The 24,114-nt window shown below is 42.9% G+C and overlaps 1 protein-coding gene across 1 annotated transcript in view; it reads right to left on the reverse strand.

The window, feature by feature from the left end:
- The window catches only part of CMIP (c-Maf inducing protein), a gene marked incomplete at its 3' end in the record, with an annotated part of 164,606 nt that overhangs the window by 60,869 nt on the left and 79,623 nt on the right, over positions 1–24,114 (reverse strand). The window lies entirely within an intron of this gene.

Below are 24,114 nucleotides of genomic sequence, written 5' to 3' on the forward strand. Positions count from 1 at the left end.
GCTTCTTCACGAGGCAACTGGACTTTCTTGGGGTTTGGGGGGTTGGTTTTTTTTGAAGACATTTCACTTCTCATCCAAGAAGCTTCTTCAGCTCTGAGTGGATGGTGGAGAATGGAGGAACTGAAGAAGCTTCTTGCATGAGAAGCGAAACATCTTCCGAGAAAAACAAGAAAGTCCTGTTGCCTCATGAAAAAGCACCTTTGGGATACACCCCAAAGGTAAAATCAAAGGGGTAAGATAAAATACTAAGATAACAAGGAGTTTCTATAATAATATGCTGTAACGTACGCTAAAATGATGGTACTGCGAACAAACTGTGTAAGTATAAATCTAAACTATTAGAATCTGCACAGTAAAAATGCATAATCTTTTTTTTATTATTAAAAAGTTTTACAAAAACAAAGTTTTACAATATATCCCCAAATCCCCCCCACCCCAAACCCGCCCACTTCCCCCCCCCCCACTTCCCAGAGCTAAGTACAGGATTATAGTTACAATGATCATATTCTAAATAAAAATTATGCATAATATACAATTAACCAAATTCATAATGTGCTTTAACTCCCCTTTAACATAACTACAAACAAAGTACCGATAACAATATCCCACTAAAATCTACTCATAAGCTAAATGGAACTTTTTAGTCCCATATTTGTTCTGAATATAATTTATCCATCTCCTCCAAACTGAAATATATCTTTCCTGTGAATGATCTTTCAAATAAGAAGCAGAAATCTTAGACATTTCTGCAAGATTCAAAACTTTAAACACCCATTCTTCTATAGTGGGCAAACTATCCTTCTTCCAATATTGTCCCACCAGTAACCATGCTGCTGTTATCATATTCAACATCAAATTAGTTTCTTTAACATCACAATCTACAACAATACCCAATAAAAATAATTGCGGAGAAAACTTTATCTTTCTCTTAAAAATCTTTTGAATGTTCCACCAAATTTTGATCCAAAAAGCTTTTATGTTTCTACAACTCCACCATAATCTAAACAAAATAGCTAGCATTTCACTAGTAGGAAGAGATAACTAAGATGTGATTATTTCTGTAAACAAGGATTAAGAGGCTGTTGCCAAGAATCAACTATTTAGCAATATCAAAAAATTTAATTATAATTGAAAATGCACTGAAAATATATTTACTGTATAATAAAGGAACACATGGAGTGGGGCGATATATTCATTTTTTTATAAAACGGGTCCTTATATCAACAATGTAAGTGAGGCACAATAAATATACCAACTTTTGCACCAAGGCATCTAAAAAGTTTGCTCTAAGAAGAAAAGATTTACACTGTTTTAAATACTATGAGAATGGAGCAGTTATGAAAATATCGACAGACACACGGTGCGCATTTGGGTGTGCAAGAGAGACACACAGTACTTTAGCGCAGGGGTCCCCAACCCCAGGCCGCTACAGGACCTTGAACGGATCGGAACTGGGCCACTCATGCGGGTGAGCATGTGTGCGCACAATGGACAAGCACATATACGCGCTCCATTTGAATAAGCAGTTGGTGCGCGCGCACGCTGCTTGTGCAATGGAGTTGCACACATGCACACCCACAGCTCATGGGGAACAATCCCTTCTCTCTCCCCGCCCCAGTCCGCAAAGGCAAAAAGGTTGGGGAACTCTGCTCTAGTACATACACACAAACACAAAGGTTGGAGCAAAATTGTAGCCAATATAATTGGAATTCTAATGTAGACTCCCCCTCTGAAACCTACAATTTCTGCATGCAATCCCTGCAGTCCTTCATAAGAACTAGTAGCTTGTTGTTGTTGTTGTTAGTTGCGAAGTCGTGTCCGACCCATCGCGACCCTATGGACAATGTTCCTCCAGGCCTTCCTGTCCTCTACCATCTTCTGGAGTCCATTTAAGCTCACGCCTACTGCTTCAGTGACTCCATCCAGCCACCTCATTCTCTGTCGTCCCCTTCTTCTATTGCCCTCAATCTTTCCCAGCATTAGGCTCTTCTCCAGTGAGTCCTTCCTTCTCATTAGATGGCCAAAGTATTTGAGTTTTAGCTTCAGGATCTGGCCTTCTAAAGAGCAGTCAGGGTTGATCTCCTCTAGGACTGACCGGTTTGATCGCCTTGCAGTCCAAGGGACTCGCAGGAGTCTTCTCCAGCACCATAGTTCAAAGGCTTCAATTCTTTGGCGCTCAGCCTTTCTTATGGTCCAGCTTTCACTGCCATACATTGCAACTGGGAACACCATAGCCTTGACTATACGCACTTTTGTTGACAGGGTGATGTCTCTGCTTTTTAGTGTGCTGTCTAGATTTGCCATGGCTTTCCTCCCCAGGAGCAAGCGTCTTTTTATTTCTTGGCTACAGTCCCCATCTGCAGTGATCTTGGAGCCCAGGAAAATAAAATCTGTCACTACCTCCATTTCTTCCCCATCTATTTGCCAGGAATTGAGAGGGCCAGATGCCATGATCTTGGTTTTCTTAATGTTTAGTTTCAACCCAAGTTTTGCACTCTCCTTCTTCACTCGCAACAAGAGGCTCTTTAGTTCCTCTTCACTTTCTGCCATTAGAGTGGTATCATCTGCATATCTTAGGTTGTTGATGTTTCTTCCGGCAATCTTAATTCCAACTTTTGATTCATCTAGCCCTGCCTTTCTCATGATGTGCTCTGCATATAAGTTAAATAGGCAAGGCGACAGTATACAGCCTTGCCGGACTCCTTTCCCAATTTTGAACCAATCAGTGGTTCCGTGTCCAGTTCTCACTGTTGCTTCTTGGCCTGCATATAGGTTTCTCAAGAGACAAATAAGATGGTCTGGTATGCCCATCTCTTTAAGGACTTGCCAGAGTTTGTTATGATCCACACAATCAAAGGCTTTAGCATAGTCAATGAAGCAGAAGTAGATGTTTTTCTGGAACTCTCTAGCTTTCTCCATGATCCAGCGTATGTTAGCAATTTGATCTCTAGTTCCTCTGCCTCTTCGAAATCCTGCCTGTACTTCTGGTAGTTCTCGATCCACATACTGCTGGAGTCTAGCTTGTAGAATTTTAAGCATAACTTTACTAGCATGAGAAATGAGTGCAATGGTGCGATAGTTTGAACATTCTTTGGCACTGCCTTTCTTTGGAATTGGAATGTAAACTGATCTTTTCCAATCCTGTGGCCACTGTTGAGTTTTCCAAATTTGCTGGCAAATTGAGTGAAGCACTTTTACTGCATCGTCTTTTAAGATTTTGAATAGCTCAGCTGGAATACTGTCACCTCCACTAGCTTTGTTGTTGCTCAGCTTTTCTAAGGCCCACTTCACTTCACATTCTAGGATGTCTGGCTCGAGCTCAGTGACCACCTCATTGTGATTATCAGGGACATTAAGCTCATTCTTGTATAGTTCTTCTGTGTAATTTTGCCACCTCTTCTTAATCTCTTCTGCCTCTGTTAGGTCCCTGCCATTTTGGTCCTTTATCATGCCCATTTTTGCATGAAACGTTCCCTTCATCTCTCCAATTTTCTTGAAAAGATCTCTGGTCCTCCCTATTCTATTGTTTTTTTCTATTTCTTTGCATTGTTCATTTAAGAAGGCATTCTTATCTCTTCTAGCTATTCTTTGGAATTCTGCATTTAATTGGGCGTATCTTTCTTTTTCTCCCTTGCCTTTCGCTTCCCTCCTTTCCTCAGCTATTTGCAAAGCTTCCTCAGACAGCCATTTTGCTTTCTTGCATTTCTTTTTCTTTGGGATGGTTTTGGTTGCTACCTGTTGTACAATGTTGCGAACCTCTGTCCATAGTTCTTCAGGCACTCTGTCTATCAGATCTAATTCCTTAAATCTATTTGTCACCTCTACTGTATATTCAACAGGGATATGATTTAATTCATACCTGACTGGCCTAGCGCTTTTCCCTACTTTCTTTAATTTAAGCCTAAACTTTGCAACAAGAAGCTCATGGTCTGAGCCACAGTCAGCTCCTGGTCTTGTTTTTACTGACTGTATAGAGCTTCTCCATCTTTGGCTGCAGAGCATATAGTCAATCTGATTTCTGTGTTGACCGTCTGGTGATGTCCATGTGTAAAGCCGTCTCTTGGGTTGTTGGAAAAGAGTGTTTGCTATGACCATCGTATTCTCTTGACAAAATTCTATCAGCCTGTGCCCTGCTTCATTTTGTACTCCAAGGCCAAACTTGCCTGTTATTCCAGTTATCTTTTGGCTTCCTACTTTAGCATTCCAATCTCCCATGATGATAAGGACATCATTTTTGGGTGTTAGTTCTATAAGGTGCTGTAGGGCTTCATAGAACCGGTCAATTTCATCCTCTTCAGCACTGGTGGTTGGGGCATAGACTTGGACTACTGTGATATTGAATGGTTTGCCTTGGATTCGAACTGAGATCATTCTGTCATTTTGAGGGTTGTATCCCAGTATTGCTTTTCCTACTTTTTTATTGACTATGAAGGCTACTCCATTTCTTCTGAGGGATTCTTGCCCGCAGTAGTATACCTGATGGTCGTCTGAATTAAATTCACCCATTCCTGTCCATTTTAGTTCGCTGATACCTAAGATGTCGATGTTTAGTCTTGTCATCTCTTGTTTGACCACATCCAGCTTTCCTTGATTCATGGATCTTACATTCCAGGTTCCTATGGAGAAAGAATCTTTACAGCATCGGACTTTCCTTTCACCACCAGACATATCCACAGCTGAGCGTCCTTTCGGCTTTGGCCCAGTCGCTTCATTCTTTCTGGCGCTACTAGTACTAGCCCTCTGCTCTTCCCCAGTAGCATATTGGACGCCTTCCGACCTGAGGGGCTCATCTTCCAGCGTCATATCGTTTTGCCTTTTGGTACTGTCCATAGGGTTTTCATGGCAAAGATACTGGAGTGGGTTGCCATTTCCTTCTCCAGTGGATCACGTTTTGTCAGAACTCTCTGCTATGACCTTTCCGTCTTGGGTGGCCCTTCACGGCATAGCTCATAGCTTCATTGAATTACGCAAGCCCCTTCGCCACGACAAGGCAGTAATCCATGAAGGGGACTAGTAGCTTAGGAAAATAAAATTATTAGATATGTGATCTCTTGCCTACAAAATATGACAGTCTGTTCCTGGGAGAACTAAGGATGAACCAGATAAACCAACCAGAGAAATTTCAGAAGAGACAATCTAAACGTTTCTGAAAGGTGGGTAACCTTTGCTTCAAAACTATCCACTTCCCACAGATTGGCATAAAAACAACAAACTTAAAAGTAATGATACTAATATTAGTTTCTATTAACCATTCAACGAATGCTATTTAAAATTGGGGCAAAGAGGCAAGAAATGGATTATGTGCATAATTTAAAATGTATCTAACGTTTAGTCCACCCAGTCAGCTAGGGAAATCAACTAGAGTGGCAAGCCACCTCTATCTAATGGTGAATTCTTTTTCGTGTCAATTACAGACAGAAACTTTGTGACTATCCTGGAAGTCAAAAGGACAATTCTGGAATCTATTAATCCTTTGTGAACAGCTTCATTCCAGTATTTTAGACGATTAGATGCCTGTAAAATTCACATTTTACATGTTGCATTTATGTATTGTCTGTTTATTGTTATAAGACATTCATTTTTGTTCCTTCTGGTTTCTATTGTGTCACGTTGTTTGAACTGGGCAGCCTCGTTAAAGTTTATAATGAGCAAAGAAACAAACAATTAAAGATGTCACTGTAACCTCTCAATTCCCACACTATGACTGGAAAGTTATCAACATTCCTACAGAACCACAGCAGATTCTAAAACAGCTTTTTTGTGCAATATTACACTGTTACTTTTTTAAAAAATATATATGTTTGTTTGTGCTCTCTGCATATTCTTTGACATTCAACTAATTACTTTCTGGTTTGCAAAGGACTTTGATTATGGGTTAAAGCTGTTGTGTATCATACTTTTCTCATGGAGTTAGTGGAGGAGGAACTTTCTTTTACTTTCCTCCTTCAAACAAAGAGCCAGTTATACAAAAAGCTTGTTAGCCTTCTGTTTACCCATTTACCCAGACAATTATTTCACGCTTCTAAATAGAGGTCCCTGAGGTTCCTCCGGACTTCCTACGTCATCCTGTGTCTACTGGAGCGCAATTATCTTGTGCACTTAGGAAATTCGAAACCTGAGAGTTACATTAAAAAGTTCTGCAAGGGAACTCTTGCTCTGCTCGAGAGATGCAATCTAAAAACGCAGGAAGAAATGGCGGGGGGGGGGAGAGGAAAGAGGGCGGGGGTTTGGGTCAGCAGAGAGGGAAATTTTCCATTCTGTAATGCCTGTCATCCATGCTAACTGTTCTTCTTTAAAATTAAACGTAAAGAGGTCTGAATGACCCACGACCAGTCTTGGGGAACAAGCTGATCACAGGAGTCCAGCTTCATCTTTTGGAATGTTGAATGGTTTGCCATTTTTCTTAAGATTCAGGCAAATTAAGAATCTCTGCACAAGGGCTCTCGTTCAGCCATCTTTAAGGGGGAGGCAAAATGTCCTAATGCCAAGAGCCAGGAGGAGGAGGAGGAGGAGGAGGAGGAGGAAAATAATGGGAGGAGGTGGAGCAGGAGAATGGGATGAAGGAGGAGAGATAATGGGAGGAGGTGGAGCAGGAGCAAGAGGAGGAGGAGGAGGAGGAGGAGGAGGAAAATAATGGGAGGAGGTGGAGCAGGAGAATGGGATGAAGGAGGAGAGAAATAATGAGAGGTGGTGGAGCAGGAGCAAGAGGAGGAGGAGGAGGAGGAGGAAAATAATGGGAGGAGGTGGAGCAGGAGAATGGGATGAAGGAGGAGAGAAATAATGGGAGGTGGTGGAGCAGGAGCAAGAGGAGGAGGAGGAGGAGGAGGAAAATAATGGGAGGAGGTGGAGCAGGAGAATGGGATGAAGGAGGAGAGAAATAATGAGAGGTGGTGGAGCAGGAGCAAGAGGAGGAGGAGGAGGAGGAAAATAATGGGAAGAGGTGGAGCAGGAGAATGGGATGAAGGAGGAGAGAGATAATGGGAGGTGGTGGAGCAGGAGCAAGAGGAGGAGGAGGAGGAGGAGGAAAATAATGGGAGGAGGTGGAGCAGGAGAATGGGATGAAGGAGGAGAGAGATAATGGGAGGTGGTGGAGCAGGAGCAAGAGGAGGAGGAGGAGGAGGAAAATAATGGGAAGAGGTGGAGCAGGAGAATGGGATGAAGGAGGAGAGAGATAATGGGAGGTGGTGGAGCAGGAGCAAGAGGAGGAGGAGGAGGAGGAGGAAAATAATGGGAGGAGGTGGAGCAGGAGAATGGGATGAAGGAGGAGAGAGATAATGGGAGGAGGTGGAGCAGGAGCAAGAGGAGGAGGAGCAGGAGGAGGAGCAGGAGGAGGAAAATAATGGGAGGAGGTGGACCAGGAGAATGGGAAGAAGGAGGAGGAAAATAATGGGAGGAGGTGGAGCAGGAGCAAGAGGAGGAAGAGGAGGAAGAGGAGGAAAATAATGGGAGGAGGTGGAGCAGGAGAATGGGAAGAAGGAGGAGGAAAATAATGGGAGGAGGTGGAGCAGGAGCAAGAGGAGGAAGAGGAGGAAGAGGAGGAAAATAATGGGAGGAGGTGGAGCAGGAGAATGGGATGAAGGAGGAGAGAAATAATGGGAGCAGGTGGAGCAGGAGCAAGAGAATGGGAAGGAGGAGGAGGAAGGGAGAAGGAGGAGAATGGGAAGAAAAAGGAGGAGAAGAAAGAGAAAAAGAAAGAGAAAGAGAAGAAGAAAAATAATGGGAGGAGGTGGTGGAGGAGAAGAATGGAAAGAAAGAGAAGGAGGAGAAGGAGAACAAGAATGAGGAGAAGAATAGGAGGGGAAGGAGGAGGAGGAGGAGGAGGAAAGAACAGGTAGGTAATGAGCATCCTCAGGGCCCAAAAAGGGAGCTGAAAAGGGAACTCATCAGTTTCTCGGCTAATGCATGTTGTTGTCGTCATCCTACACCCCAGCTACAGATATTCGCCACTAAGGCGAAATAATACACGTTGCTCACCACGACAGCTCATTGTGACACTCTTTCTCTGAACAAGCAAGGCCTTAAGAAGCAATCGTTTTGTGCAAGCCCTCACAAGAATTTTGCAGGAGGGAAGACGAGCGTAGACAGAAGACAGCAGCAGCAACGGTCCCATGTCTTGCTACAGGAATGAACCAGAGTTCCTTCAGGCTAAGGAGGATGCTTAGGGCTCTTTGTCCTCCAGACAAGCTTAGCCACACAGCTCTCCCACTCCCGGGTCCAGGCTAGAAAGTCTGGAATTGGTTCGCAATGCCAGGAAATGGTTCACACCGGAAACAAAACAATCTTGCTGCCGGAATCAGCGTTTCCTTCTGATTCACAAGCGAGACTGATTCTCCAGGCACGGCAATGCCCGCTAGTGTACTTTGGGGGCCTTATTTTTATTGAACTTTATTACCTTACTTAAAATGTGACAGATAGCTGTTCTCTTCCCATTTTTCCAACGGGAAGATGATAGAAAAGGATAACTTTTGGACACACGGGCGAAAGAGCAAAAAAAAAAGTGTGAACTGCCGAGTGCTCAATGTAGGCAATCCTGTCCTTCAAAACAAAGGGCCAGTTTTGTAGAAAGCTAGTTAACCTTCTGTTTACCCATTTATCCACAAAATTATTTTGGGCTTCTGAATGGATTCTCCCCAATTTCGTAGGCCATCCTGTATCTGAACTACTAAAAGGAGCCGTGGTGGCACAGGGGTTAGAATGCAGTATTGCAGGCTAACTTGCATTCCCACTGTCATGAGTTCGATCCTGACCAGCTCAAGATTGACTCATCCTTCCAAGGTCGGTCAAATGAGGACCCAGATCGTTGGAGGAGCAAGAAACTGACTGTTCTGTACCAGCCTGCTACCGGCCCTGCAGCAAAAGCAGGGACAACCCCTTTACAAACGGCAAGAGGCTGGAATAAAGCCTGCCAAATTTATTAACATAAAACAGAGCAAGACAAGACACCAACCATGAAACAGGAGCTATGAAACAGGAACTATGCAAGCGGTTGCCTTCAGCAAACCAGCCCTCCCACACATTCCCCTTAAATACAGTTCAGGGCGTGGCCTCTCTCTGCCTCCTTCCGAGGTGCCCCATTGCCTTCCTCTGTTTACTCCTGATTGACTGCCTCCTCCGTCGGGCGTCCTTGAACAGGGCCAGCTGTGGGTCATCTTCATCCACGCTGTCAGGCTCACACAGCTGGGTCTCCGTCGTGACCAGGTGGGAGGGGCCCAGCTGAGGGCTCTGCGGAGCCTCAAGGCCATCATCAGCAAGCTCTTCAACACCCCCCTCCTCCTCCTCTGAGTCGTCCGACCCAACTGCCGAACCCACAGGCTGACCCTGAATCACAACACTGACTCTGTAAACTGCTTAGAGAGGGCTACAAAGCACTGCGAAACGGTATATTGCTGCTGCTATCCACCACCAGCTTGGTAGTTCTGCTGCTGAGTGCAGAGATAAACCCACAAGCGCACCACTGCAAGAGTCAAGTTCATGCTGTCTAAATTGGGGTATATGTAGTTCTCAACTTGCAACCACAATTGGGACCAAAATGTTTGATTGCCAAGCAAGGTTGCTATTAAATGAGTCACATCCAATTTTACCACTTTTTTTTTTGCCATGGATGATAAGTGAATCCTTGCAGTTGTTTCGTGAATCCGGCTCGCCTCACTGACTTTGCTTGTTGGAAGCCGGCTGGGAAAGTCACAAATGGTGATCACATGACCTGGGATGCTGCAACCGTCACAAATACGGTTGCCAAGTGCCTGAATTTTGATCACGTGATCCTGGGGATCCTGCGATGGTTGTAAATGTAAGGACCTCTGGTAAGTCATTTTTTTCACTGTCGTAATTTCGAACAGGTGCTGAACAAATGATTGTAAATTGAGAACTACCTCTAGTAGTTATATATATATATATATATATATATATATATATATATATATATATATATATATATATATATATATATATATATATATATATATATAATTGGCAGCATCATAGAACTTGATTTCGTCTGGATCGTTGTTATGACTTCCAGGGGAATCTACAGCCCTAGATTTTCCCATCCAAACCCAAACCCAGCTCAATCCTGCTTAGCTTCTGAGCCCGCACAAGACCAGCCAGATGATGCCAGCACCCCCCCCCCCCAATACAGGTAATCCTTGACTTACAACAGTTCATTTAATGATCGTTCGAAGTTACAGCAGCACTGAAAAAAGTGACATGACCATTTTTCCATCCTTATGACCGTTGCAAGCATCCCCCACGGTCACATGATTTACGTTCAGATGCTTGACAACTGGTTCATATTTGTCACGGTGGCAGTGTCCCCCCAGGGGGGGGAGGTCCCGTGATTCCGTTTTGAGACCTTCTGCCAAGCCAAGTCAATGGGGAAACCAGATTCACTTAACAATGGTGTCACTAACTGAACCACTGCAGTTGATTCGCTTTAACCCAAGAAAAGTCGTAAGATGGGGGCAAAACTCCCTTATCAAACGTGTCACTTAGCAAGAGAAATGTTGGGCTCGATTGCAGTCGTAAGTCAAGGACTGCTTGCATTCCTTTTTTAATCTGCTGAACTCAGTTTAGTTAAACTATAAACTCAGACAGACACTGTCTGTTCTGGCCTGCAGTTGCCCTCTTGAGAGAGACTGCTAGCTTATTCTTACAAACCAACCAATCAAGACACTGAACCCAGGATCTTCTCTACGCAAAACAGCTGAGCTGTGGTGCTCTTCCTGTTAATAAACTTAATATTTTCCAGAGATTGTTTAGCTGGATTGGTTTGCATTGTGTTTTCTAAAGAAAAGCCAGAATTTTTTTTTCCATTTTCAGAAGAGATTTATAAATTGTTGACATATAAATCTTTACAGCTTGGAGGTCATAGGCCGACTCTGGCTCCACGACAATCACTATGCAAAAAAAAAAAAAACGCTGACTGGGAAAAATAAGAGTCCAACTGGAAAAGATGGTTTCTCTCAAAGCTTTTGGGAAGCTACAACTGTTGTTTCTTCCTACCTCAGAATTCAATCGACGCCCTAGGAACATCTAAGATGACTTAAGTTTTCTGGGTTCAAGATAAAGAAACCATCTAGGTGTCTATGATGAAAGAACTTCTGCTTGATTGGTTCTTCTTTCTTCATCTGGATCGGTGTCCCAAAGATGCTTTTCCAAAAGGCAACTGAACTTTCTTGTCCAAACATATGAACACTGTGTTGTATACACGTTAAGTTTAGGTTTACACAGGAAGATGTTAAGGAAAATCGTCTGGCTTTCCTGGACTGAGCAGTACACATTAAGGAAGACAGAAGTCTCAACAATGAAATATACAGAAACACACACACACACACACACACACACACACACACACACACACACACACAAAGAAAGTCCAGTTGCCTTTTGGAAAAGCACCTTTGGGTCAAGCATGACCTGGATGATTGAGAATCTCCATAGACACCTGGATCAGCATGTCATCTCCAACCTTAGCCAATAACGCAAGTTTTTAATTTCTTTTGATCATCTGTAATGTTTGGAGAAGTGTTACCATAACACCTCCTTTAAGCTCTTCTTTCCAAAGGAACTTCTTACTTTCTGGTTTCAGCCACTTTCCCTTCTGGTAGCTGAATCAATTCAAGATGAGAAGCTGCTAAGCAACCATTGTCTGACTGTCCAATCAGACAGTTCTCCTGTTTGCATCTACAGCTGGGAATAAGGAGAGGTTGTCCAACATCACAACAAATGACTTGCCACAGATCTGTTTCTCAACCTGGTGCCATCAAAATGTTTCATTCTATAACTCCTCTCTTCAATTACCATCCTGCCATATTTGGGGGCTGAATTTCACCAAGGAAGACCCTTTTGGAAGCTTGAACTCCATGGGATTCCAGCATTTAAATTTCTCAGGAATCATTCCCAATTCCTGAATAGTTAATCCACAGATTTAGGACGACACCCAGCCCCCAAACCTGTTTTCTGTCTCTCTTACAACTGCTCCCAATTGTGACTGTTGGGGAAAAAAAGCAATACAGTTCAAGACAGAGTCAAAGGTTGTCACATAAGCCTAAAATAAGTTTACCTTCTACTATCATCCGATTTGCAGAACCTATGGGGTTGAGTAGGGGGTTGGGTTAAAAGACCTCTGCCAACTCTGTTATTCTGTTATTTGTGCTATCTCCGGCAATCTCAGCTGCAGCTTCCCTCTGCCCCAGTCTGTCTTCCCATTGATATTTATTTATAGTTTCATGACCAGTTATTTGAATGTTAATGAATGTGGGCTGTTTCTTCAACCATGTGGAGGAGTGTTGAAAAATACAGACCATATACCCAACCTAAGAGGCAAAAGAAACTAAATTCGATCAAAGAAAATTGTCGTGAAGCTCCTGAGCTGGATCATTTCAGAAAGACAGATGAGGAACTGGATTTCAACCCTAGTACACCAAAAGATGAGCCATGTTTTTCATTAAAATATATTGCCTTGAGCAAAGGAGAAGAAGGAAATGTCCTGAGAGAGACATATGGTGAGGAGTGAAGGAGACAGAGGATGGATGCCACATACTTGAGATCTTCAAAAGACTTGGCAAAACCGTTGGTGCTCTATTCATATGTTACTGAGATTTTTGTTGTTGTCCTGCATGCAAATTCCTGAAAGGGTGAAAGGATTCGATTCTTCAGATATTTCCGTGTAGCATCAGTGATGACTTACAAACCCAATGTGCCACGATGATTTCACAGAATTACCGAAGGGTGGGGAAGGGACATCAGAAACCATTTAGTCCAACTCACTGCAGGAATACACTGATGGCTCTCTAGCTTCTATCTGAACACCTTCATCTCTATCATCTTCTATGTTGTTCTTGGTGTATTCTTGGTGTTCAGTTGGTAAGTCATGTCTGACTCTTCACAACCTTCTGGACCACAGCATGCCAAATTCATACTCAAATTCATACTCATTGCATCAATGACACTCTCTAACCATCTCACCCTCTGCCATCCTCTGCTCCTTTTGCCTTCCATCTTTCTCAACATTTATTTATTTTTATTTTTAATTCCATTTATATCCCGCCCTTCTCCGAAGACTCAGGGCGGCTTACAAGCTTAGCAGTAGCCTTCATTCTATGTATATGCCTGCTTATTAGGGCTTTCACACACACCCCAAGCGGCATTATTACAAAGTCAGCTTAATTGCCCCCAACAATCTGGGTCCTCATTTTACCTACCTCGGAAGGATGGAAGGATGAGTCAACCTTGAGCCTGGTGGGACTTGAACCTGCACTAATTGCAGGCAGCTGGTGTTACTTAAGGAGGCATTAGCCCAGTGCTCCACCAAGGCTCTTTTTTAACATCAGAGTCTCTTCCAAGGAGTCCTCTCTTCTGGTGGACAAAGTTATTTGAGCTTCAGCTTTGGCATCTGTCCTTCCAAAGAACAGCTGAGGTTGATTTCCTTTAGGGTTGATTGATTTGATCTCCTTACAGTCCAAGGGACTCTTAAGAGTCTTGTCCAACACATCATTTTCTATGACTTGCCATTATATGTTGATGAAGCCTATTAGAATCTTGATTTTCATAAGTATCACTGTGATCATATGCATCCCAGTTTATTCTTAAAACAATCCCCCGATTGGATATAAACAGCACCTTTGGCTCAGTGGCTATTTTTTTAAAAAAAATGTTGTTATTGGCACAATCAAACACCAGGGGCTTCCTGGTAGGATAGAACAGAGAATAAACTAAGAAAGATTCTCTGCAGTTCCAAAATGCTATTGGTCATCTCAATGTAGATGTTTGTGTTTCTGGGCACAGATGAGCAGAATTCCTCACAAACCAGTGGACAATTGTTACGCATTTTATTTTCTAAGAAAGGCGAGAAGAACCTAAAGAGATCCTTGGAACTCAAGAACGGCTAGAGGCCGATGCGCTGTTCTCCCATACTGCTTCTTCTTTTCAGAGAAAGAGAAGAAGAAAAAAGAAAAAGAAAAAGAAAAGACACAGGGGGGAAAAAGGTTTTTTTTTAGATTTTCACTCGTGTTGTAAATGTACCAAGAGGTACCAAAATAAACACAGATGGACCGGATTCCCATCGAGACAGCAATAATCACTTTTTGCTTGGTGGTTTCAGGTTAGCCGGACAGCCATACGCTTAAAACATTTGTGAAATGGGGCACAGGTTTTGTTTGCACCGATTCTTGTAAAATCGATCTAGAGATGAGCTGAAACTGAGGATAACTGTCAGTCTTCCCAGGTAGGCTAGACAAGAAATAGACCAGATGAGTTAATTCTACATTATTGTAAAGCTACAATAACAGAATCTTGCAAGTCTGAAAGTACAAATCCTCGGCCATTGCTTTGTACAACCTAATAAGTTAGGCGGGGTGGGGGGGAAATCTTTTCTGAATTTCTTTCTCTGCCTGTTACGGAGGTGTGGGCTCCTCTCCTTCATAGGAGAGAAGCAACCTGGAACTAAGGAGAAACTTCCTGACAGTTAGAACAATTAACCGGTGGAACAACCTGCCTCCAGAAGCTGTGAATGCTCCAACACTGGAAGTTTTTAAGAAGAGACCGGACAGCCATTTGCCTGAAATGGTATAGGGTTTCCTGCCTGAGAAGGGAGTTGGACTAGATGACCTCCAAGATTCCCTCCAACTTCTTCTTCTTCTTCTTCTTCTTCTTCTTCTTCTTCTTCTTATTATTATTATTATTATTATTATTATTATTATTATTATTATTATTATTATTATTATTATTATTATTATATTATCATCATCATCATCATCATATCTGACTGTTCCCTGGGCCCGGGTTCATTCCCACATACCATGACAGTAGTGTTGTGGGCAACTATTGCCATGTTCTAGAAATGATGCTCATTTTCAGTGGAACAGCTTGTCCAACCAGCTAGAAAAATGACAAGATTTCTCCATACAGCAGAAGAGGAGATGAACCTCACGACTTTGCTAACACGTTGCCATTGATTCAACTGATGATGAGCCACTGAGTCATTCTTGACTCTTGGCAACCACATAGATTTTCTGGATGACAATCTGTCCCTAACCTGGTCTTTCATTGGTATCCTCTTCATCTCTGTGACTGAGTCCTGTGGCTGGTTGTCCTCTTCTCTTTTCTTGCTACCTTTGCAACATTATAGCCTTCTCCAGACAGCCAGGTTTTTACATAATATACTTGAGCCTGGTCCTTTGTGCTTCACATGGGAACTATGATTTATTCTATGACCCAATTGTTTGTTTTCTTGGCTGTCCATAGGGTTCTCAATAAAGTGTGGCCCTTTATTGACCCTGGTCATAATACATGTATGCTGCACAGCAAAAAAAAAAAAGACATCTGATGAGAACAGATCAGGTGTCCCTGTTAAGGTATGAGATAAGGGAATCTTCCTGAGGTAGTATAAAAACACGGTAAAAATCCTTGTGAAGGTAAAAAGTCAAGCTACCCCAGCAATAAATCCATATCAAGGAGAAGCCATTCTTAAGGCAAGTCAAAATTCATTAACTTACAACGAACCATGATTTCAAATGAGTTACAGAATTATAAGCCATGATGCACTGCCTATCTGATTCACATTCTGATACAACTAAACCCTGACTTAGCACTTGAGGGAAGCCACCAGCCACAGCTCAGACTACCTGATGAAGATAACTATGAAGCTAGAACGAGGCAGGAGAGACAATCATAATATAATTTATTAAATATGTATGCCATCCAACTCTTAATGATTCCGAGTGGCTTACAGTAATAATAAAAAAATTCAATAAATCTATAAAACATTAACAGTAATGAAGGGGGACACCTAAAGTAACTCAGAGAAAAGACAGACTCTGTTTCCAAAATAGTACGAATTCCATTCAGCGGGTATTGTTAATCTTTTTTTTCCCCCTCAGTATGATCATCTCTTCTAAACTCAAAAGAAGGAATTAATTACAAACTCCAAGAAGGATTTGTTTTTGAAAAGAAGCAATGAAAAAAGCATGTTCTTAAGAAAATAAACTTCCAGTTATCTTTCGCACCAGCAGAGGTTGGCTTCCTGTCCAGTATAGTTGAGATGCATTTGAGACCCACAATAACCAAAATACATTCTTGGTTGTTTTTTTAATAACTAGCATGAAACTCAAGAGGAAAATTTCTCCACTGAATTTTGTTTTGAAAATTCAGCCAGTCATTTGGTTTCTCTGTTCTGTCTCTCGCATGCACGTGTGTATGAGACTTTGCAAGCCAAAGTGAATCCTTTCAAACCTTTACCCCCTAATTAAACTGTGGTTTGGAATTAATCAGTAGAAAGCCATCCTGATTTTTTTTAAAAAAAATCACTTTCTGTCCTGTTTTAGAAATCATAGTTGTAAAGATCAAAGCACAGCTGGGGTATCTTGAGAGGCGGAGACCAGCCAGAGTCCATAAGGTATCCTCAACAAGAACCTTGCTGGTTTAACGCCTCTTCCAACCATTGAGGGGCTGCCGCAAAAGAAGAGGAGATCTACTTGTTCTCCAAAGCACCTGAGGGCAGGACAAGAAGCAACCGGTGGAAGCTCATTAAAGAGAGATCCATCCTAGAACTAAGGAGAAATTTCCTGAGAGTGAGAACAATTAATTAGTGGAAAGGCTTACCCTGTGGGTGCTCCATCACTGGATGTTTTTCTTTTTTTAAAAAAAAAAGGAGATTGGACAGCCATTTGTCTGAAACGGTATAGGGTCCTCTGTTCAAGCAAGGGGTTGGACTAGAAGATCTCCATGGTCCCTTCCAACTCTGCTATTCTGTTATTCTATTATTCTTAAATCTAATCAGGTCCATTATGCTCTTTGTTGGCATTTAGTCATTAGGATTTGTTGGAAAGTGATAGTGATTGCTATAGATTTTAGGATGGGTGGCCCCTCCATCCTAAATGGACCTGATTAGCTTTAAGAAAGGGGAGTCCTCTTACTTACAACTGGGACCAGAAATTTCATTGCTAAGCAAGGTTTTACAACCATTTTTGCCATGGTGGATATGAGAATCACTGTGATTGTTAAGTAAATTCCCCTGTTGACTTTTTTTTGTTGGAAGCTATCTGGGAAGTTTGCAAATGGCAATCCCGGGGTATTGCAACCATCGCAACTACATGATGCTTGCCAAATGCTCAAACCTTGATCGTGTGACCGTGGGAATTTTTTCTCAGTGCTGTTGCCATTTCAAGTGGTCGCTAAATGAATGGTTGTAAGCCGAGGACTGCCTGACAATTGTTATACCTTGTAAATTGTCTCCTCCTTTCTTTTCCTCCTCTGTCAACAGATTAGATAGCCTAGGTTTATATTATTTAACATATTTCCTGATTCCAGCCATTGGCTTCAATCCAGCCCTTTCAAATCTAGGAAGACTGGAGTCTGATGTTTTCATTCGTGGCCCGAGTCTAAAGGTATACGAGATTCCCAAGAACTGTCCTTGCAAACATTACTGTCGTAACAGTTGGAACAAGGGAAAACCTTCCAAAATCTTCACTTCAAGACACGTACAGCTCATTGGATCAATTCCTCAAGCTTTACTTGAACGATAAAGATGTAAATATCTTCACTTGTCATCACTTCTCTAATTAAATAGACATTCTTCAGATTACTGCAACCTCAAAAAAACCAAAGCAGCCGATGCAGTCATCCTTCTGTTTGGTCTTGTTTGTTTTGACATACCAATTGTATACGAAGTGGAAAGCTATTAAAAGTCAACAGATTCTTTCATATTTCAGGCTAGGAGAGAAAAAACACCTTGGAAAATTGTCTGGATTTCCCACCGCAAAAAATGAAAAGATTTGTTATTCAGCATTGCCTCTGCCCCACCAGCTCACAAATGTTCTGGCCTAATCTCCATGCCAGTCCACTGAAATTCGCATCGACTCTCCAAAGCAAAATCTATAGTGTTACACATTACCCCACATATTTGACATTCAGCCAGCCCGAGAGTAAATCTGATCTAGCAGAAGAGTATCATGTTCCATCCAGGGCATCTATGTAATAAAGCAGGATCTGGAAACTTTTTCAAGCTCTGGACACCGCCATGCAATCCTGCAAAATGACCCAAATTTTAAAAAATTAAAGGTAAAGGTAAAGGTTCCCCCGCACATGTGTGCTAGTCGTTTCCGACTCTAGGGGCCGGTGCTCATCTCCGTTTCATAGCCGAAGAGCCAGCGCTTGTCCGAGGACATCTCCGTGGTCATGTGGCCGGCATGACTAGACGCCAAAGGCGCACGGAACGCTGTTACCTTCCCACCGTAGTGGTCCCTATTTTTCTACTTGCATTTTTTTTACGTGCTTTCGAACTGCTAGGTTGGCAGAAGCTGGGACGAGTAACAGGCGCTCACTCTGCTACGCGGCACTCGGGATTCGACCCGCCAAACTGCCGACCTTCCGATCGACAAGCTCAGCGTCCTAACCCACTGAGCCACCGCGTCCCTTTTAAAAAATTAAAAATGGCCAAAATCCCATCATGAGAATTTAGTGACCTCATCTTGAGAATTCTTGGGATATTACAAGACGGATAAACTCTCAGATGCTTCTCTTTTCCCAAATTAGATCTAAGTGGGTATGGGAGCCAATTCGCTAGCATGCTCATCGGTCACATGAGTTGGACAACCAGACTTACTATCAACAATGAACTCTAATGGTCCTCCTTGAAGTAATTCTATGGCCCCTCTCTAAGAGAAGAGCAGGCAGAGCCTGGGATGGAGTCAAGCAAGTAATCAGCCTAGAGTCATTACGTTCCCACAAATGGTCTAAAAAATCCAACCTCTGTTGAATTCCATTGATTCCTTATCTAGGTCAGGGCTTTTCCACCTTTTCACCCATTGCACCACTTTTAGGATACGGCAACATCCGAGTACCACCAGTCACCTAGCAAGGTGTCAAAAACTTGATGACCAAAAAAAAAAAAGGGAAAAAGTGATGAACTACTGGTAGTCCTCGACTTACAACAGTTCCCTTAGTGACTGTTTGAAGTTACAATACCACTGAAAAAAGTGCCCCCCAAGCCACAGCCAATCAAGACACCTTCCTGCCCGCCCGGCGGCGCTCTTCCGTTGTTGTGAGCATTTCTGTTGAGGATTGGCAACAGGGGTGGGGTGGGGGGTGTTTGGTTTTTATTCCCCCCGTCTGCTGGGTGGTTGCAGCAGGTTTTGGTCACTTCACATGATGCTGGGACACTGTGACCACCATGAATATGAATCAGTTGCCAAGCATCTGAATGTAAATCACAAGACCCTGGAGATGCTGCAACATTCCAGCTGATTGGCGCTTCTTCTGGGCTCAAAAGGGCCAGGATAAGCGACAAGCTACAGCTGGAGCCTGGCTCTGATCCTGGTGCTTCCACTGAGCTCTGACAGCCCGGAAGAAGTGCTGATCCTGGCACTTCCGCTGAGCCCTGACAGCCCTGCAGCTCCAGCCATCTCTCGCTCAGGCTGGTGCAGTGCTGCCACCGGTTCAGTTCATTCCCTTCCTCTGTTACCACTTTTCTAGGATGGTCGCGTATCACCTGCCAGGTGCCAATGTACCACAGGTTGAAAAGCCCTGATTTAAGTGACCATTAATTGACTAGATTCTTGTGTACAGGCATGAGCAATAAATCATCTTAATTTGGACTTAATGTGTGATTCTGATTCTTCGTGCCTGACACCCTCCCCCATAACAGAGCCCCCTCATTATTTTGATATCAATTGCAAGCACATTTCTAATTCTGGGACTTTCATGAGACATCAAAACCCCAATGTCCAGAATTCTCAAGGGTTGACCAGTTGGTTGGGAGTTCTGGGTACTGTAGAGTAGGCACACTTGGAAGACACAGGCTGGACTTACAAATATATCCCCAGCCTTACTCTGTCCCTACATGCTTCCTACTCAACGAAAGCACTGCAATCTACCTTACTCTTGACCAACCTGCACGTCCTTCAAATGGCTGCAGTCCCCAACCATCATAGAGAATGTCAAGAATGCTGGAAGTGAAAGTTGACACATCTGGAAGGAATCCAAGCTGGACAGAGCTAATCCACTTTCTTGGACAGGCTATGGTTTGTGACTTATTAGTCACTGCTCTCCTCCCTTTTCTGGACGCCAAATTTAGTCGGTTGAGAAGTGGGTCTCAAAGGCTTCACATACCTTCTGTGTAAGGTAACATACGACATACGACCGACAAACTTTGCTGGCATGGCGAGTTTCTAGTTGTTTTGGAACTGTTGGTGAGACCGTTAAAAGTCGTTGGCGCTGTTTGAATTTGTTCTACCAGCAGCAAGATCTGACTGCTGGCCCAGTGATGGATTCTACTGCAAATCAGGGCTGTTTCCAGAGGAGGCAGAGGAAGAGAGGACCTGGAGCTTATGGAGCGAAGGAACTGGATGAGGCTGTTGGCAGGCCCAGAGGAAGAGAGAGAGGCTTTTGGAGGAGTTGGTGGCGGCGGCAGCAGCGTGCTCCAGGGGCGAAAAGAAGCAAGGCCTCTTTAAGGAAAAGGTGGAAGAGTCAGGATCAGAAAAAGGAAAGAAGGCGAGGTTGTCAGAATACAAGCAAATTTGAGGGCTAATCCACACGGAGCCCCATTTCCATCTGTCCTGTTTGCCATCGTTCACTCCCTAGAGACTAAAATGGACAGTGTGAAATTTGAGCGGGCCACGAACAAGGAGTATATATCGGAGGTGGTGACCCTTTGAGAGCTGTATGCAAGGAAATTTCATTTTGATGTATGCCGATTGGTGTACATTCAAAGTGACAATAAAGTTATCATCATCATTTTCCCTTGTTTGCTAGTTTGTTTCTCTTTCCCTGATGTCTAACTTCACCTCAAAGTTCCTTGAGGTCTGTACGTGTAAGCAACAGACATCAATCACTATTACCTTCACGATCTCTTAGTCACACAATACTGAAAGAAAAAAGAAGAACAAAAAAACAACAACCACCCTTCACTCTTGCCCTGATGGGCTTATCTCTCAAACTGACACTATTCTGTTTCCCTCAAGCAAATTCAAAACAGTAGCATTCTGTTCCATTACACCAAAACTGGAAATAATTGGACACTGTTCCCTGAACAGAAATTTAAAAATAAATGACCGTGTTCACACGCTGATAGGATAAATCTGCCCTCAGGGCACACAAATCCACGGACTCCCTTTGCTACAAAAAAAGTGGTGCTTGTTTGACTTTTGATAATAGCAATTCCCTCCTCCCCAGAATGAACAAGTACACATTTAGGCCTTCTGTGTAAGTTGCTACTTTCCTTCCCAGAATTTATTTACTTACTTAGTTCTTTTATCGATCACATTTCTACACCTCCCATCTCACCTAAGTTGCTAAGTGACAGCTTAGAAGGAAAAAAAACAACACCACCACAGGATAAAAAGCATAAATAAAAAGAGAGTTAAAACATTAAGAATTAAGAACAATGTTAAAACTGAGCTATTAAAAAGTAGAAGGAGCAGGGGTGGGGGGGGTAACCACCCCCAGGGTTGCATGTCTCTCATAGACCCCCCCCCCATGTCCATAGGCAGAGCTGGGTCTTGATGCCCTCCTGGAAAGACAGAAGAGTGGGGGTCTGCTTCAGAAAAGTGGGGGAAGGTGCTCCAAAGGGTGGGGGCAATAGCAAAAAAGGTGTGTTGGGCATGAAGAATCAGGACAACACACTTAAGTTCTAATTTAAGCTGATTTATTGCTCATGTCCATATATAGGAATCTAGTCAACTAATGGTCAGCACTAGATTCGTGTTAGATGAGAGTTAACAGAATTCAAGAGGGGCTGAATTTGGATCACTTGTGGGAATGTAATGATTCTAGGCTGATTACTCTTCTGGATCCTGCTTGTCGAAATTCTTTAACCCACGGAGCTTGTCGATCAGAAGGTCAGCAGTTTGGCGGGTCGAATCCCGAGTGCCACATAACAGAGTGAGCGCCTGTTACTCGTCCCAGCTTCTGCCAACCTAGCAGTTCGAAAGCACGTAAAAATGCAAGTAGAAAAATAGGGACCACTATGGTGGGAAGGTAACAGCGTTCCGTGCGCCTTTGCTGTCTAGTCATGCCGGCCATGTGACCACAGAGACGTCCTCGGACAAGCGCTGGCTCTTCGGCTATGAAACAGAGATGAGCACCGGCCCCTAGAGTCGGAGACGACTAGCACGCATGTGCGGGGGAACCTTTACCTTTACCTTTTATCTGTATAAAGCAGGGGTAGGCAACCTTGGCTCTTTTATGACTCTTGGACTTCAACTCCCAGAATTCCTCAGCCAGCATAGCTGGCTGAGGAATTCTGGGAGTTGAAGTCCAAGAGTCATAAAAGAGCCAAGGTTGCCTACCCCTGGTATAAAGTAAGCCAGAAGAATTCATTCAGATGAGCAAGGACAGACATTTGCAAGCTGAACTGATCCTTTCCTCAATTAGAGAATTGCACACCTTAAGCCTGGGTATACACAACATCATGGTTTAACCTTATCCCTGAATTCACCCCTAAAAGCAAGGACACACCTTTTCTTCTAGACTAAGTTTGTACTTCTTTTTGAATGACATGATGAACTTCTCTAAAATAACCGAGACACTGAAACCACACTGAATGTAATTATATTTAAAATTAGCCATCCTTCCTGTTGTTGTTATTCTTCAGTCACTGATTCTTTGTCTCATTCTGTGATGTCAAAAATTAGGAATCATTTGAAGGGGTCTCAAAGACACATCCAAGTTTTTTTTTGGGGGGGGGAGTTGATAGCTGCACACCTCCGATTAAATGGAATGTCTGCAGAATGCTGGGAAATTCTAAGAAATTTGACTCAGACAGATTTGGAATCTGTAATAGCTTCCAGTTCTTGCAACAGAAACCACAATTTGGAGATGTGCAAATTTTCCCAGGCTTCTGAACTGGTTTAAATCATTGGAGCTACGCTTCCTAAACATGTAGAAAAGATTTTAAGAACGTATTTGGAGATGAGGATAGGCTACACTGCTGTCTAATTCTATGCATTGGAATTTCTTTCTGAAACACTCTGTTCAAAACTAACAGCAAACACTTGAGTTTTGCAATCCCAGGAATGCAAAAAAACGATGCTGTGGCCTCAAAAACTGCTTTTGGTTTAAGCCAAACCATCCAACTGTAATTTTATCCTTTGATCTCTCCTGCCAATGTGGTCCCTTCCTGCTAACCCTTCACAGAAATTCCTCCCCAAAATACAAATATAATCTTCTACTGTAGATACAGTCAAAATCACAAAAATTGGTCTGGGGGAAGAGTTTAAAAGAACCCTAATTATATAGTTTACTTGGTACATATATCATGGTTAAATTTCATCTTGTTATCACAATTAACAGAATAGGAAGAAAAAATGTTGTTTTATCCCAAATCATGCAGCAATCTATTAAAAGTTGCTGGAAGTTGGATGGCATATAAATTTAATACATTATTATTAGTATGATTTGTTGGACATTCAGCCAGATGTTTAGAAGGATTTGGCATTTTGAGTCTTTACTAAGTCCTTCCCAAAGACCTGGGATAGGCAAATGTTGCTGGTTGCTGGTGTTACAGGTATTGTTCTAAGATGTAAGCTGCTCCAAGTCAACCTGCCTTTTGCAATTGACTGATATTGATTTTGTCAGTGCTAATGGCGTTCAAGTGGTACTCCAGAGGTTTGGGATTACACCAAAGGCACCCAACACAATTGGTATTATCTCCCCTTTCTTTTGCTACAGTTGTTTCACTTCTATTTGCGGGTCTTTTTACTTTGTGAGTATTAAAATTATATACACATCATCACTCGAGGTTTTTAAAGAAAGACTGGACAGCCACTTGTCTGAAATAGTATAGGGCTCTCTCTGTGGGCACGCATGCCATTGCCCCACTCCTGGGCCTTCAAGCTGGGTTTTATAAACCTTTTCGCTTTCGTGTGCAAAAAAAAAAAAGTTCAATCAATCAATCAATTTCAACTTCTCGCAGGAAAAAATGGTCTTGCAAAGTTGGAATTGATTGATTGAACTTTTTAGTCCCACCCAGTCGGCCGTTACCACTGCAGCCACGCCCACCCAGCTGGCCACGCCCACCCAGCACCCAACCATACATAAGTGGGTTTTGGGTTGCAGTTTGGGCACTCGGTCTCTAAAACGTTCACCATCACTGGTATAGAGTCTCCTGCTTAAGCGGGG

Source organism: Vipera berus, assembly GCF_964194415.1.
Source record: "Vipera berus genome assembly, contig: HAP1_SCAFFOLD_53, whole genome shotgun sequence".
Lineage (NCBI taxonomy): Eukaryota > Metazoa > Chordata > Lepidosauria > Squamata > Viperidae > Vipera > Vipera berus.